The sequence below is a fragment of the Babylonia areolata genome, chromosome 29, assembly GCF_041734735.1.
Source record: "Babylonia areolata isolate BAREFJ2019XMU chromosome 29, ASM4173473v1, whole genome shotgun sequence".
Taxonomy (NCBI): domain Eukaryota; kingdom Metazoa; phylum Mollusca; class Gastropoda; order Neogastropoda; family Buccinidae; genus Babylonia; species Babylonia areolata.
In genome coordinates this window covers 13,899,075-13,916,574 of record NC_134904.1, presented here as the reverse complement: position 1 = coordinate 13,916,574, position 17,500 = coordinate 13,899,075, and the positions used below count along the sequence as shown (strand labels likewise).

General features: G+C 43.0%; 1 non-coding gene across 1 annotated transcript; it reads left to right on the top strand.

The window, feature by feature from the left end:
* The first annotated feature begins 6,992 nt into the window (after positions 1 to 6,992).
* On the top strand, positions 6,993 to 7,113 carry LOC143275135 (5S ribosomal RNA). The gene has a single exon (XR_013053387.1). It is a non-coding gene; the product is annotated as a 5S ribosomal RNA (ribosomal RNA).
* The last annotated feature ends 10,387 nt before the right edge of the window (positions 7,114 to 17,500 follow it).

Below are 17,500 nucleotides of genomic sequence, written 5' to 3'. Positions count from 1 at the left end.
AACAGACTGACAAACAAATAAATAAATAAATAAATAAATAAATAAATAAATAAATGACAGAATAAACTAACACATCGGAAGTTCAATCAGTAATAAGACCCCGCAGTTCATTCAACAGACTGACGTTTTAATCAGTGTAGTGCAGTCATCCGATTCTCCTCTTTCCCTTCCACATTTCACTCAGGTGTAAGGGAATTTGAAAACTAAATTATATTCAAAAAAAAAAAAAAAAAAGAAAAAAAAAGAGAGCAACAACAACAACAACGACAACAACAAAAGCGTTCAAATCGATATTATTTTCGGCGAAAATGCGTGTTTAATGACATGTGACAGTTTAATCAGCGTTTGACACTGAGCGATGTCAGTTAGCAAGACCCCCCCCCCCCCCGCCCCCGTCCTCCTCCTCCTCCTCCCCTTCCCCCTCCATCATCCCTCCTCCAGCCACCCCCCCCTCAACTTCCCCCCCCCCGCCCCCCCAAAAAAAAAACCCCTCTCCTCCCATCACCATCTCACAAGGTCTGTCCTCACCCCCACCACCTTCCCTAAGCATTCGTCCCCCCCCCCCCCAACCAACCACATCCTCCAAATCTCCCTCTCACCCTCATCTCTCTAGGTCTACACCCCCCTTTCCCCAAGCCTTCGTCCCTCTCCTCCCCCCACCCCCGCCCCCTAAACCACATCCTCAGAATCTCCCTCTCACCCTCATCTCTCTAGGTCTACACCCCCCTTTCCCCAAGCCTTCGTCCCTCTGCCCCCACCCCCACCCCCAACCCCCGCCCCTAAACAACATCCTCTAAATGTCCCTCTCACCCTCATCTCTCTAGGTCTAGACCCCCTTTCCCTAAGTTTCGTCCCTCTGCCCCCCTCCAACCCCCCCCCCCCCCCCCCCTAAACCACATCCTCCAAATCTCCCTCTCACCCTCATCTCTCAAGGTCTACCCCTTTCCCCAAGCCTTCGTCCCTCTGCTCCCCCCCCCCCCCCCCGCCAACTCCCGCCCCTAAACCACATCCTCCAAATCTCCCTCTCACCCTCATCTCTCTAGGTCTACACCCCCCTTTCCCCAAGCCTTCGTCCCTCTGCCCCCACCCCCCACCCCCAACACCCGCCCCTAAACAACATCCTCTAAATCTCCCTCTCACCCTCATCTCTCTAGGTCTACACCCCCTTTCCCTAAGTTTCGTCCCTCTGCCCCCCTCCCCCCCAACCCCCCCCCCGCCCCCCCCCTCCCCCGCCCCTAAACCATATCCTCCAAATCTCCCTCTCACCCTCATCTCTCAAGGTCTACCCCTTTCCCCAGGCCTTCGTCCCTCTGCTCCCCCCCCCCCCCGCGTACCCCCTCCCCTCCCGCCCCTAAACCACATCCTCAGAATCTCCCTCTCACCCTCATCTCTCTAGGTCTACACCCCCTTTCCCCAAGCCTTCGTCACTCTGCTCCCCCCCCCCACCCCGCCCTCCGCCCCTAAACCACATCCTCCAAATCTCCCTCTCACCCTCATCTCTCTAGGGTGTTCCCCCTTCCCCAAGCCTTCGGATCACTCCACTCAGCGGTTCCAATATCCTCACCACCCTTTCCCAGCCCTGTTCCCACTTCCCCCAGCTGTTCCTGTATTCTCACCACCCTTTCCCAGCCCTGTTCCCACTTCCCCCAGCCCTGTTCCCACTTCCCCCAGCCCTGTTCCCACTTCCCCCAGCTGTTCCTGTATTCTCACCACCCTTTCCCAGCACTGTTCCCACTTCCCCCAGCTGTTCCTGTATTCTCACCACCCTTTCCCAGCCCTGTTCCCACTTCCCCCAGCTGTTCCTGTATTCTCACCACCCTTTCCCAGCCCTGTTCCCACTTCCCCCAGCGGTTCCAATATCCTCATCACCCTTTCCCAGCCCTGTTCCCACTTCCCCCAGCGGTTCCAATATCCTCACCACCCTTTCCCTGCCCTGTTCCCACTTACCCCAGCGGTTCCAATATCCTCACCACCCTTTCCCAGCCCTGTTCCAACTTCCCCCAGCTGTTCCTGTATTCTCACCACCCTTTCCCAGTCCTGTTCCCACTTCCCCCAGCGGTTCCAATATCCTCAACACCCTTTCCCTGCCCTGTTCCCACTTCCCCAAGCTTCCCAACCCCACCCCCTAACCCCTACCCCCAGCCCCACCCCCTAACCTCTACCCCCAACTCTACCCTGGTCTAGACGCTAGTTATTCGGATGAGACGATAAACCGAGGTCCCGTGTGCAGCACGCACTTAGCGCACGTAAAAGAACCCACGGCAACAAAAGGGTTGTTCCTGGCAAAATTCTGTAGAAAAAGCCACTTCGATAGGAAAAACAAATAATAATAATAATAATAATAATAGAAATTGCACGCAGGAAAAACAACAACAACAAAACACACACACACACACACACACACACACACACACACACACACACACACACACACACACACACACACACACACACACAAAAGTGTGGCGCTGTAGTGTAGCGACGCGCTCTCATTGGGGAGAGCAGCTCGAATTTCACACAGAGAAATCTGTTGTGATAAAAAGAAAATACAAAGACAAAAAAACAACAACAAACAAACAAAAAAAACAAAACAAAAAAAAAACCCCGAAAACAAATACAAATACACCACCTAACCCCTACTCCCCTACCCCCACCCCAAACCACCCACCCCAAACCACCCTACCCGACTACCCGACTTTTCTTTCGGTTTTTCTCCGCCTTTTTTGTGTTTCCCCACGTAGAATCACTCCGTAGACGGGCGCAATAGCCGAGTGGTTAAAGCGTTGGACTGTCAATCTGAGGGTCCGGGTTCGAATCACGGTGATGGTGCCTGGTGGGTATATTATTATTATTATTATTATTATTTTGCCGTGTGTAGATGAATTGGATGCTTTGATTGTGTTGCATTTTTTTTTAGATACTTTTTTTTCCTTCTTTCCTTTTTTTTTTTTTTTTTTTTTTTTTTTTTTACTGGGCAGGAAATGAGAGTTGCCTGTTGGCAGTTTTCATACGTGTGTCATGCCTGTTTTCCTTTGCTGTATGTATGTATGTATGTATGTAATATGAATCTCTCTCTCTCTCTCTCTCTCTCTCTCTCTCTCTCTCTCCCTCTCTCTCTCTCTGTTGATCCCGTTTCAGGGCGGGGACTGGATGAAAAAAAAAGCGCGTCAGTGCTTATCGATTATCGTCAAAAATAAAGAATTTCTTCTTGTCTTGTCTTCTCTCTCTCTCTCTCTCTCTACACACACACACACACACACACAACACACACACACACACGTGTGTATTTTGCCCTTGCCTGAAGAAGCCGTTACACAGCAAAAAGTTAGCTGCATTTTGATTACAAGTTTTCAAGATTTGCCAAGACTACTGTTTTTTTTTTTTCCTTATCTTTATATTTTACCGGTCTCGGTAATCACCTCAGTTCTTTCTACAAGGAGCGGAGCCCAAGATGCTAGAAGTGTGTGTGTGTGTGTGTGTGTGTGTGTGTGTGTGTGTGTGTGTGTGTGTGTGTGTGTGTGTGTGTGTGTGTGGTGTGTGTGTGTGTGTGTGTGTGTGTGTGTGTGTGTAGAAAGGAAGAAAGAAAGAAAGAAAGGAAGGAAGGAAGGAAGGAAGGAAGGAAGGAAAAGAGAACAGTAGAAGGAAAATCGCCCGAAGGAATATCTTGACGACTCACTGAAAGAGAAAACGACGAGCGCAAAGGAAGGGGGGGGGGGGAGAAAAAAAAATCACCTGCCTCATAATTCCAGTCCCCTGCTCCTCCTCTACAACCTGCACCCCCCCCCCCCTTCCCACCGAACCCCCCCCCTCCCCCCAATACACACCCATTCCACCATTACAACCCTACCCAACCTACATTTCCCAACTCGCCCCTAATCTCCTCATTATTCATTAATTCATTTATTTATTTGTTTGTTTGTTTCTTTCAATAAAATAATGTTTTCTTCTTCTGCTTCTTCTTCTAAATATTCATTTATGTATCTATTCAGTTATTTATTTGTTTATTTATTTATTCATATATTATTATCATCATTATTATTAAAATTACTATTGGTTTGTTTTAGCTTGTTCATTATTTCTATTTATACTTTTGAAAATCATTTCCTTTCTTTCTATCTATTTTTATTTGATCACACACACACACACACACACACACACACACACACACACACACACACACACACACACACACACACACACACACACACACACACACATATATATATATATATATATATATTGATTTCCCCTCAAGGTCTAAGTGCTATGGGTTGCACTGTTTCATCAGGTATCTGCTGAGCAGATGCAGTGGAGCGTATAATTATAGTGGAGCGTATAATTATTAAGGAACTGTCTGAACGCAGTGATGCTTCCTTGAGAAACTAAAACCTAACTCCAACACGCTCTCCCCCTACGCCCCCCCCCCCCCCCACGCCCCCCCCCCCCCCCCACACACCTTCCAAGCACCCAATCACTCCCCTTTCACCCACACCCACCCCCCCCCCAAGCCCCCTCCCCCTCCCAATGTTTCATTTCCCCACCACTCTTAATTAATCTCCCATCTACATAAGCATCCTTCTTCCCCACCCATCTTCAATCGCTTCTTCTTCCTCCTGAGTTTCCATTGCCCCTGGAACCCATTTCTCGCCGGAAGCATGTTGTCAAGAGATCCGGTTATAACCGGTCGAGATGATGGCCCAGTCTTTGTTGTCGATGGCTCGGCGGGTTGCTAGCTGCAGTGATTCTTATCTTATGTGTCTCGTTTGACGTGTGTCGTGGTGCCGTGTGTCGTGTGTCGTGTGTGTGTGTGTGTGTGTGTGTGTGTGTGTGTGTGTGTGTGTGTGTGTGTGTGTGTGTGCGTGCGTGTGTGCAAGGTTGCGTGTGCATGATCGAGTTCAGTTTGAACTTTGACACAGTTTAAAATAGTTGATTGGATTGAAATATTTTGATTGCGCATCACCAGTGCTTTGAGAAATTAAGAAAGCATAATGGTGACAGATCAGAACGTCAGTTTTGACAGGAATCTGCAAAATAGTGTCGTTTACAATTAGACCACAGGATATTTTGACCTGAGTCTATTTGCGAACGATGCTGCACAGTTACTGAACACTCTCAAAAAGAGTGTGTTTGTGTGCGGTGTGTGTGTGTGTGTGTGTGTGTGTGTGTGTGTGTGTGTGTGTGTGTGTGTGTGTGTGTGTGTGTGTGTGTGTGTGTGTGTGTGTGTGTGTTTAAATGTCTGTTTGTGTGCATGTGTGATCAAAACCAACAATACAGCAGTCTGGTGCCATGTTCTAATAATATGTTTTGTCTAAAGAGTAGAAGACCTGCTTCTGTTTCGATTGTCTAAATGTGCCAAAACCCATCGTTCGCAATATATAAGAGACTTGCCTGTTCGCATTTACTCTCAGGCACCCCTGCTATTTCAAACGTCGACAAAACGTTGAAAGGAATGAATGATTAGACGAACTTTTCCACGTGTAACCAGTCGGAGAAAGCCTTCAAAAACAAAAGAACTATATTTGACTATCGTACGACATGTTATATTTACAGAACACGCGATGAGCTGGTCGCTTCGACTGGTTTGTTCGCAATTAGTCATACCTACCCTATAGTACCAGGAGCAGGTTTCTGGATAGAGTACTATTCATTCATTCATTCATTCATTCATTCTTCTTCTTCTCATCATTATCATCATGATGAAAATCATCATTATCATCACAATCTCCAACATTCTTCTTCTTATTATTATTCTTGTTATCTTCAACATCATCATCATCATCATCGTCCTCGTCATTATTAGTAGTGGAAGAAGTAGTAGTGGTAGTATCCAGTGCAGCTAGTGCAGAGATGTGAACGTCCAAGATTAGAATAGAATAGAATAGAGTAGAATAGAATAGATTTTTATTGTCATGAAACCTTAAGATTTATAAAACACAAGTGCAATGGTACATGTATGAATGAATGAAAAATACACAATTAATTAATCAGTTGATGCAATAAATTGCAACAGCATTCATAAACAAATTTTCCCTAATCTTGTTTGTATATTATATTCATCATCTGTTAGCATCACCTGACTGGGAATATTTCCTGTGTTATTCGAATTTTGAATATCCGAGTGTGTGCATGAAGTGGTTTGTTCCAAAAGGGGCTTGGTCCCTAAAGTACACATGGGTTGGTTTTTGATTGCCCTTTCTGTTTTTGTACAGATGACATTGCAGCAATAAAAGTTATTGAGGTGTGTGTGTGTGTGTGTGTGTGTGTGTGTGTGTGTGTGTGTGTGTGTGTGTGTGTGTGTGTGTGGTGTGTGTGTGTGTGTGTGTGTGTGTGTGTGTGTGTGAGAGAGAGAATGTGTGTAACAATGATAATAGTAGCAGCAACAACAGTAGTAGCAGCAGTAAAAGTAGTAGTAGCAACAGCAGCGGCAGCAGTAGTAGTAGTAGAAATTATAGTAGTAGTAGTAATAGTTGTAGTAGCAGTAGTAGCGAAAGTTTCACTGTGCACATAATTTGATATTCTGTGTCTGTGTGCGCGCTCGTAGGCCAATGTACGCATGCACGTACAAGTGCTCGGCATTTTCAGTAAAAAAAAAAAAAAAAAAAAAAATCAGTTTAACCCATTTTCAGTGCAAAAATCAATACGGAAAATTGCTGTTCTATGACCGTGATTAGGTTTTTAACATTTCTAGCGCCTTTTGTCCATCCACTCCAGAAGCAACAGTTTTTATTTCAGAACGAGTGGGTTTTTTTGTGCTTCTTTTATTGCAGAAACAATCAGACGAATGATATAAAGGTCTTTTGTAAGCTGAAACTATGCTAGAAATTTTGCGACGCTTGCACGAAACATGGGCTATTGATGTAAACTTAGAAGTGGCCTTTTTTTTTAATTTGTTATTTTGTTTCGGCAAGTCCTTACTTTCATTTCTTTTCCTTTTCTTTCTTTCTTTCTTTTCTTCGTGTGAAAAATATAACACTATTATTGCACACTGTTTTGCCAACGGCCATACCACGTTGAAAACACCGGTTCTCGTCCGATCACCGAAGTTAAGCAACGTCGGGCCCGGTTAGTACTTGGATGGGGGTGACCGCCTGAGAACACCGGGTGCTGTTGGCATTCGTTTTCTCAAGGCCTGACTAAGCGCGTTGGGTAAAGTTACGCTGCTGGTCAGGCATCTGCTTGGGAGATGTGGTGTAGCGTATATGGATTTGTCCCGAACGCAGTGACGCCTCCTTGAGCTACTGAAACTGAAACTGTTTTGTATGGCTTTAGAACGCATCAGTTCAAAATTCAAACTTCTTTTTCTTGAGAAAAAAAAAGAAAAGAAAAAAAAGAAGAAATTCAAACCGTGGGTATGAGCGTCATTGCTGTTGCTGCTGACACCATAAAGAAACGAAATGAAATGAAATAAGATGAAATAAAACGGAATCAAACAATAACAAAAAAAAAGCGCATTTAGAGTTGATGCGTTGCGTAATTAAGGAATTAGCGGAAGCGGAAATTTGGAAGCGCTGCAAGCCGCCCCATTTCTTAGAGTGGAAAATGTTCATTAGCAGCAAGGGAAACATCTCCTGAGTTGAAAGCTTGAAGTTATGGTGATTGCCGGATCGATACTTCGCAATACGCTTCTGTTTTTCTTTCTTCGTTTATTTATGTATTCATTTATTTCTTTGTTTCTTTCCGTCTTCCTTTGTTTTTTTTTTCCGTTCCTTCCTTTCTTTGTTCGTTTATTTATTCATTCATTTGTTCCTTTGGTTTTTTTCTTTCTTTCCTTCCTTCATGTCTTGCTGTCCTTCCTTTTTTTTCTCTCTTTCTTTCTCTGTTTTTTTTTCTTCTTCTTGCTTTAATTTCTTTCCTGTTCATACAATCTTTGTCTTTGATGACAAACATTGCGTTCCGAAAAAAATGTATAAAAAATCATAGCATTGTATGAGTCGGGAAACAAAACTGTCTCCTCGATTGATAGAACTCTCTCGATTCTACCTATTCTGTCAATACTACAAGAACAATACGTCAATGCAATAAGCACAATACAATACAATACAATACAATACAATACAAGTGTCTTCTGTCACATCCTGACGAATATCTCATGCATCCCCGTCGGTGAAGATTTAGACAGAATTATTCTTGTCACACAGCCCTTACTAATTCATTGGGCAGATTATTTTTAAATGTAGTTAAAACAATCAACCTAGTTTTTTTTGTTTTTTTTTTTTTTTGTGGTAAATATTACAAAGGCTTCTGACGTCATGAACTGCTAAATAAAAATTGACAGTTTATGAATTATCTCCTATAGCTTTAGAATGAAATTTCATCGTTTTTTTTTCCCCAAAAGACAACGAAAAGTATCTTTAAACACGAAAGCATATTTTTCTTTCCAACAAAGTTGACGTTCCACAGGGTTCAGTTCTGGATCCAATATCGTTTTCATTGTACATCAACGATCTATCTTTATCTATAGAACCATAATGTGAGATGTTTCAGTGTTTTATGATACCACACTTTAAATGAAAGTAACGGTGATGTACATCTTGCGATGCAAGAAAATGCACAACCCTTTCTGTTAAAAGGAAGCATCAGGATCACTTGGCTCTTTCACACACTCACTCACTCATTCCCTCGACCGCTGGGGTCGTTGGGGGGACATGAGGAAGATGTCATAGCTCGCCACGCCGTTCTGTTGGCAGCTGTCGTGAGGAGATCTGGCATCGTCATTTTGGTCCATTCCTTGACGTTGTCGGACCAGCTCTTTCTCTGCCGCCCCCGTCTGCGCCCTCCCTCTACAGTCTCTTGCAGGATGGTTTTGGAGAGGGTGTTATGTCGTATGACGTGACCAAACCATGCCATCTTCCGTCGTTTGACAGTCGCCAGCAGTGGTTCTTTATGTCTCCTTAATACCAAATATATGATGATTATCATGAGACATTAGAGAACTGGAACGTATTTAAAAGCACCGGCAGAAGAGGGATCATCATCATCCACGCGAAGTGATTGCAGTAGTTTATGTTACATTTTATATCACAGTTAATTTGACCCCATCCTCACTCACCCTTTATGAATGTGTGTGTGTGTGTGTGTGTGTGTGTGTGTGTGTGTGTGTGTGTGTGTGCGTGCGTGCGTGTGTGTGTGCGTGTGTGTGTGTGTGTGTGTGTGTGTGTGTGTGTGTGTGTGTGTGTGCGTGTGTGTGTGTGTGTGTGTGTGTGTGTGTGTGTGTGTGTGTGTGTGTGTGTGTGTGTTAGGTGGCTGTTCACAAACTATACACTTTCCTTCCATGACCTAACCAGGCCCGACTGAAACACACACCAGCCACCTGCAGTGTTGGTCAGGAAAATTAATCATCGGAATCAGGTTCAGATTCTGTGTCAGCTGAAACAGATGAACAAAGGGGTACCTTTAGGCCAGGCTCAGTGTTCACATGCACCCAGCAACCCACCACCACCACCACACGAAAGAACAAACAGTGAACACCAACGTTAATGCCGCATCTCGATGACATTCGACCGTGTGGTTCCTTTTCCCACCCACTGGAACCTACCGCGTTCTCTGTTCCCGGACGGCCATGAGCTGAAATAGAGAGTGAGGGAGATGGGGGTGGGGGTGGAGGGGGAAGGGGGGGGGGGATAAAAATCAAATGATAACGAGATAATTGTGCTTTTAGTGGCCGGGAATCGAACTTGCGACCTTTCATGTTCTCAATTTGTGTGACTCGCTTAATAAAAAAAAAAAAAAAAAAAAAAAAGCTTCCTGCTATCCAATAGCCTGCATATGCACGCCTCGATGACAGTGAATGAGAATTTGATCATCAATAACCAAACGTTATCTTTATTCGTTCAGACATGCTGTTTTTACACACCGTTTAGGATGGAAACTTAGGGGGTGGGAGGCGTGGGGGTGGGGGTGGGGGTGGGGGTGGGGGGGTCACTGCTGCTAAATCTTCCTTGGTGCTTTCTAGAGAAATCAGTGAGCATTTCCCTTGCACTTTGCCTGCTCAGGTCACATTTTTTTTTTTTGCAAGTTCTCTTGCATGGCTTTCTATCTCTCTGTTGTAGGGGGATGGAGAATCAGTTCATGGAAAACGAACATGATCAATATATATATATATATATATATATATATATATATCATCAAGATGGAAATTCTAAGTGGCTTCTTCCGAAATCGATAATCCAGAGAGAGAAGATATGAGACATGAGAGAGAGAGAGAGAGAAGAGAGAGAGAGAGAGAGAGAGAGAGAGAGAGAGAGAGAGAGAGAATGAATGCGAATGCGAATGCGAATACTCTATTCATTATAGGCCATAGCCCCTCATGAAGGGATGTATATAGACATACAAGCACATCACAGCCATACCAAAATGTTATACATACATATCAACGGTCTCGTCAGAGAGAGAGAGAGAGAGAGAGAGAGAGAGAGAGAGAGATGTTAAAAAAAAAACTTTATTACTCGCGCGCGAGGGTGGTGGTGGTGGTGGGGGGGAGTGGTAATGGGGGGTAGGGGGTTGTGTGGGTGGGGGTGGGGGTGGGGATTGGTGGTGGGGGGAGGAGGTGGCAGCGTTGTAACGATAACGAAAGACTATCGCCCAGCTATAACATCTCTCTCCCCCTACAACAAGGCTGCCAAACGTCACAGACAGAACATGGACACGTTCGTGTCTACACCCCCCCCCCCACTCCCTTACCCCCTCCCCCTCCTCCTTCTTCCCTCCGAGCCTGCTGCCGGTCCGCGCGTGTTGCGAGCGGCCTGCCTTGAAGGGAGATTACTCTCTCGTAGTTTCCGTCCCGAAGCAGACGACAAGAGCTGGCGCGCACAGCTTTGTGCCGTCGTGTGTAGCGTGGTGTTGTGAGTGTGGGAGTGTGGGTGCGTGTGGGTGTATGTGTGTGTGTGTGTGTGTGTGTGCGTGGGAGCGAGCGCGCGTGAAGTGTGAGAGAGTGTGTGAGTGTGATCAATGGATTGTGTGAAGTCGGTGCGTGGTGTAACGAATGACCTTTTCTCGCGGATTGTTTTAGTTTCTTCAGCTGTTCAGTTCCTCCGAGTAGCCAGCATCATCTGTCTTGTGTGTTGTCTCAGTCTCGGCCGGTAGGTTTTTGCCGCCGGCTGTTTGCTGCTGTGGGGGGTGTGTGATTTGAATTGAGGTGGTGGTGGTGGTCCGTGCGCACCGTGTTTTGCTAAAAAAACAAAAAAAACAAAGAAAACAACAAAACAAACAAAAAAACAAAAACGGAATGGAGAGAAACAAAAAACAACTAAACAACGAACATCAGGTTTGAGTGACTTCGTGGCAGGTTGGCTTGTGAAATTTCCGTTTTCAGTGCCCTCTCTTTACTACTACTACTACTACTACTACTACTACTATTGATATTATTTTCATTACTACTACTATTAATATTCAGTGCTATTAATATCATCATTATTTATTATTATTATTACTATTATTATCATCGTTATTTATCATTATCATTATTACTATATTACTATTATTATCATCGTTATTTATCATTATCATTATTACTATTATTATCATCGTTATTATTATCATTATTATTATTATGAGATTGGTGGATTAGTTTCCTTTGTTTGACCTTTTTTTATTTTTATTTAAAAAAAAAATATTTATTTATTATTTTTTTGTCGTTTATGTATGATATAGAATAAAATTATATCGGTATTTTCAGAAGTTGTGTGTGAAACTAAAAATGAAGGTCTGTTTCGCTCAGTGACTGAAGAAGAATTAATTAGTAACAACAACCGAAAACGGATAGAACTGGAAGTGTTCTTTGACCGTGTAGACACCGTTTTCACTAAAGGATTTTGTGCCATGAAATCGGTGTAGCTGATCTCTACCCGTAAAACGGTAGACATATGTACCATCTCAGAGAATGGCTATGTTATCATGCTCTCTCTCTCTCTCTCTCTCTCTCTCTCTCTCTCTCCACACACACACACACACACACACACACACACACACACACACACACACACACACACACACACACACACACACACACACACACACACACACACACACACACACACACCGTGGCACACACACACACACAGAGAAAAATACAAGAAGAGTTTACAATACATGGTTGTTGTTTTTTTTGTCTTCAGTTCTGGACTATATATTACTTCTCCTTCCCACTTTAATGCTTGTTTCCACACAGTTTTTAACTCACTCAGTACGGCCAGTCCTCTCTTCTCCTCTACACAGACCCCTCGGATGTCCAGTGGGTGTCTGAATGACCCAACCTTTAGCTTCCGTCGTCAGAATTGTGGTATTCTTTGTCAACATTCATCTCTTCAGTATAAGAGCCTTCCGCTTGTAATATTTTGATGGTGGTAACTGGGGTGAAACGCTGTTAACGTCGTCTCTTTCGACATTTGTATGGAGAGAGTTAAATTAACTGGCGACCACTCATACTGTGCATACATAGCTATTTTCATGTCCATTGTATCGTTTACCTTCCTCCACTGAACAAACACAACTCCAGTGAAAACATCAAAATTCATATTCAGTGCTGACAGTTCTGATATTCTGTAATTCTGACAGTCTGAACAGTTCCCCTGTGTGGAGCTCAAATATATCTCCACTGAGTTAACGTAGAAGAAGAATTAAAAAAAAATCAAAAAAATCTGATCATCCACCATTGCCTTTGGAAAAATCAGAGACACGACAGTAGCTTTCTTTCAATTGAGATGAAAACATCACAACTCCTGTAAAGCATTTTCCTTAGATACAAGGGCTGATTAGTCATCATTCCACAGATACCGACACAACAAACACCTGGTTAGTGGAAAGACAAGACGCGTGCATGCACAGCAAATGCATTATCACTTCAACCACGCATTAATTAACATGAGAGCATCAGAGTTTGGTTTACGACGTGTACGGCTCTGTATTATGTACATTATGATTATTGAAACGGTTTACTTTTACTTGAGTCAGTGGTTGATACATTTGCTGCAGTGTCAGCTGGTTTTAACTCACTCAGTACGGCCAGTCCTCTCTTCTCCTCTACCCAGACCCCTCGGATGTCCAGTGGGTGTCTGAATGACCCAACCTTTAGCTTCCGTCGTCAGAATTGTGGTATTCTTTGTCAACATTCACCTCTTCAGTATAAGAGCCTTCCGCTTGCAATATTTTGATGATGGTAACTGGGGTGAAACGCTGTTAACGTCGTCTCTTTCGCCGTTCGTATGGAGAGAGTTATATTAAGTAAACATTAAATATTACCACCCAGTTCGTCATTTTAGATCAGCGTAGAAGCCTTGACGAGATTCGGGGAAGAACAGCGTGGAATAGATCAGGACTAAGTTGCATAAGTCGAGTCAAAAAGTCAGCTCTCTTATCCCCGAAAGGTTTTATTCATGTATCTCTTTATTTACTTTTTTTTTTTTTATTTATTTATTTTTTTTTTTTGCATGTGGTCGTGTTGCTTATGTCCACAGTACAATTACAAAAGATGCATTTGAAAGACATGTATGCGTTTGAATGATCAAGAGATGCCATGAAATTACTGCGACACATCGAAGAAGATTTTAAATTTTAAGAACACTGAGCAGTATTAATTTTAAATGAAAATAATGATAAGAACGATAATAACGATAATAATAAACAACCGCTTAAAAGACATGCACATTTTTTTTTATATTCAAAGAGATCATATTGGCGTGTCACAGAACATTGACATTTTTCACAACAATAAATAATATTTGATTATATTTTTAAAAAAAAAGAAAAAAAAAGTGAGCTAAGATTTTTTTTCTCTTTTTTTTCTTCTTATTCCTAACCTATGGAATTAGCGAAGCGTTTAGTCGAAGTCTGAGTAAATTTGATAAATTTAACGTTTCTGAGTTAAAGTGTGTTTGCTTGTACAACCAAGCCCGGTTCTCTTGCGTTAAGCTTTAACTTAGTTAACTTAGCTTAAAACTCTCTCCATACGAACGGCGAAATAGACGACGTTAACAGCGTTTCACCCCAATTACCACCATCAAAATATTGCAAGCGGAAGGCTCTTATACTGAAGAGGTGAATGTTGACAAAGAATACCACAATTCTGACGACGGAAAAAATAAAAAGGTTGGGTCATTCAGACACCCACTGGACATCCGAGGGATCTGTGTAGAGGAGAAGGGAAGACTGGCCGTACTGAGTGAGTTAACTTAGTTAACTTAGCTTTAAGGATCGAAAAGATAACATGTCAAGCAAGTGTAGCTGACCTGAAACAGTTCCCTTTGTGGTCGGTCGGTTGGGCAATATGATTTGGTCTGATTTGATTTGAAGCGAGTGTAGGAAGACTGAACCTTTTTTGACTCACTTGTGTAAACAAAGTGAGTCTATGTTTTAACCCGATGTTCGGTTATCTCTGTGTGTGTGTGTGTGTGTGTCCGTGTGTCTGTGTCTGTGTGTCCGTGGTAAACTTTAACATTGACTTTTTCTCTGCAAATACTTTGTCAGTTGACACCAAATTAGGCATAAAAATAGGAAAAGTTCAGTTTTTTCCAGTCATCTTGTTTAAAACAATATTGCACCTCTGGGATGGGCACAAAAAAAAAGCCTAATTATATGCAAACTGCATTTACTGTTATATTTATATTTTTTGTATTCTCTAAACTTGGCACCTTGACCTCTTATTCTGACACAACAGCAAGAGCAGTCATTATTATCATTTTTTTGTTCAAACAGGAACTTCTTTTGCTAAGCATGGAATTTTTATCTATTTTGCAAACGTTTTGGTGCAGATAGTAAAAAAGGGAAATTACTCTGTAATTAATGCTAGGGGACTTAATTTATCACAAGTGAGTCTTGAAGGCCTTGCCGCTCTTGTTTTTCTTCCTCCACAGCTCCAAAGACAATAATAACTATCTGTGTTGGGATCCTTGCTCTGAGGGCCACTACTGGAACCTCCCTTTTCTCTCTCGCCAGGCCCTGAATATTTGTATTTGTATTTTGTATTTCTTTTTATCACAATAAATTTCTCTGTGTGAAATTCGGGCTGCTCTCCCCAGGGAGAGCGCGTCGCTACACTAACAGCGCCACCCATTTTTGTTTGTGTATTTTTTCCTGCGTGCAACTTTATTTGCTTTTCCTATCGAAGTGGATTTTTCTACAGAATTTTGGCCAGAAACAACCCTTTTGTTGCCGTGGGTTCTTTTACGTGCGCTAAGTGCATGCTGAACACGAGACCTCGGTTTATCGTATCATCCGAATGACTAGCGTCCAGACCACCACTCAAGGTCTCACTAATGGAAGGGGGAGAAAATATCGGCGGCTGAGCTGTGATTTTCGAACCAGCGCGCTCAGATTCTCTCGTTTCCTAGGCGGACGCGTTACCTCTAGGCCATCACTCCACATAATTATATAGGCAACGTGGGATCACATGCACCGAAAACGGCCGTAAGCTATGTTGTGACTTTTATATGGGCACACTTTTTAGTGAGTCTGATGTGATTGGTACATACAGAGAGTGTGAGAATGCTGTGACAGTACGTATAGTAGTAACTGGAAACTTGTGTCCGTGTTCCAAGTTGATTGAGGAAACCCCCTCTGGTTCTTCTTCTCTGGACGGAAGCTATGATGTGGCATTTATTGGGCACTCTTCTGAGTCTGAGTCTCCTGTGATGGTACATACATACATACATACACAGAGAGAGAATGAGAAAGCTGTGATAGTGGTAACAGAGTAACCGGAAACTTGTGTGCGTTTTCCGAGTTGATTGAGGAAACCCCCTCTGGTTCTTCTTCTCTGGACGGAAGCTATGATGTGGCATTTATTGGGCACTCTTCTGAGTCTGAGTCTCCTGTGATGGTACATACATACATACATACATACAGAGAGAGAGAGAATGAGAAAGCTGTGATAGTGGTAACAGAGTAACCGGAAACTTGTGTGCGTTTTCCGAGTTGATTGAAGAAACCACCCCTGGTTCTTCTTGTCTGCGACACCAACGATGGACTGATTGATCAACGTCTGGCTGTCAGCTGTTTGTCTCTACAACGCTTGACTCTCCATTGAACTTCTTTTTCCTTCCCGATTCTGGAGGTGGACGATGGAGTGAAATGTGGGATGACCACAGGTAACGTACTGATGTATTTGTTTGTTTGTTTCTCTCTCTCTCTGTCTCTGTCTCTCTCTGTGTCTCGGTCTCTGTCTGTCTGTCTGTCTCTCTTCCCCCCCCTCTCTCCCCTTCTCTGTCTCTTTCTGTCTATCTGTCGCTATCTATCTATCTATACATCTGTCTGTCTATCTGTCTGTCTATCTATCTATCTGTCCATTTACATGTGTATGGGTAATGTCCCATTTTAGCATCCCAAATTCCTGGAACCTAAAGTAGGACTTCACCGTATGTATGTATGTATGTATGTATGTATTATATCTGTCTATTTATTTGTCAGTTTATTTATTTGTTTATTTGTTCAGAACTTTTAATTCCGAAAGTTTAGCAAAAAGCTGTTTACACAGTTGCGTGGATATTTCACCTGACAAGCTTATGACTTAATGATAACGAAAGAGCACGCACCTAATGATCCTTAAACACACACACACACACACACACACACACACACACACACACACACACACACACCAGAGAGAAAGATTATACATGTATACAAACACGCACACACACACACACACCAGAGAGAAAGATTATACATGTATACAAACACACACACACACACACACACACACACACACACACACACACACACACACACACACACACACACACACATATATATATATATATATATAGAGAGAGAGAGAGAGAGAGAGAGAGGCAGACATATACACCGAGATGTATATACATATATATCTATATATACATGAATATGTACATACATACATATGAAATCTCTTTAACGCACAATTCTGAATACAGAGCAGAATCGCATCAAGATCAAACCCACAATCAACAATGCGTCCAGTTCAGCTTTGCTTTGCAGTAAATTAGACAATGCAGCTATTAAAAAAAAAAGAAAAAAAGCACATGATAGAGTAGGAATTCAAAAGCAAAAGCATTCCCTAAAGGAGCTGTCAGACCGACCGTTCCAGTCGCAGCGAGAAAAACGGCAGTTCGGAACGTACGATACGTGAAACATGCAGTGCCTCTGTGTTTGGAAATGAATCAAGTATAATTTCAGATGGGTGTATTTATTCAAAATATGACTATAAAACAAGTCAACTAACACATTAACGTACATCTGATTTGATTTGATATGGATACGTGGAGAGACCAATCTCTAATCGCTTTACAAACACGGGGTCATTTGCACAACAGGCTGCCTACCTGGGTAGAGCCGACTGACGGCTTCCATTGCGGGGCGCTCATCAGTCGTTTCCTGTGTCATTCAATCAGATTTCAGGCACACACGCATACACACTCAGACAGACACATGACATTTTACGTGTATGACCGTTTTCTTTATTTACGTAGTCATGTAGGCAACCATACTCCGTTTTCGGGGGTGTGCATTCTGGGTATGTTCTTGCTTCCAT